Below are 445 nucleotides of genomic sequence, written 5' to 3'. Positions count from 1 at the left end.
GAGCATCCTGTGTCACCCCATGACCCCCGTGATTTCAGAGCATCCTGTGTCACCCCATGACCCCGGTCACTCCAGAGCATCCTGTTTCACCCCATGACCCCCGTCATTTCAGAGCACATTGAGCATCCTGTGTCACCCCATGACCCCCGTGATTTCAGAGCACCCTGAGCATCCTGTGTCACCCCATGACCCCCGTCATTTCAGAGCATCCTGTGTCACCCCATTCCTCGCTGAGTCACCCTCACAGCTGTCGCAGCGCGCACCCAGCCGGCTGTCCCTCTCCCGTGCAGTTGTTGCGATAGGCGGATGATGGAACAGCTGCGCTGGCAGTTTGGCAACGCTGGCGGATTCCTTTAATAACCGGCAGAGATACAGCAGATGACGGATCGCAGAGCAGATAGAAGCGTCCTTTAATTGGACGCTCTCATTCATCGAAGTGGCATCA

General features: G+C 56.9%; 1 long non-coding RNA gene across 1 annotated transcript in view; it reads left to right on the top strand.

Moving 5' to 3' along the window:
* LOC108795213 overlaps positions 1–445 on the top strand; it is a 10222-nt gene that overhangs the window by 4827 nt on the left and 4950 nt on the right. The gene's annotated exons all lie outside the window — the stretch shown is intronic.

This window comes from Nanorana parkeri, unplaced genomic scaffold, assembly GCF_000935625.1.
Source record: "Nanorana parkeri isolate BGI_ZX_2015 unplaced genomic scaffold, ASM93562v1 scaffold947, whole genome shotgun sequence".
Classification (NCBI taxonomy): Eukaryota; Metazoa; Chordata; class Amphibia; order Anura; family Dicroglossidae; genus Nanorana; species Nanorana parkeri.
Note: the sequence above shows the minus strand (reverse complement) of the source record. Positions and strands in the feature narration are given on the sequence as shown.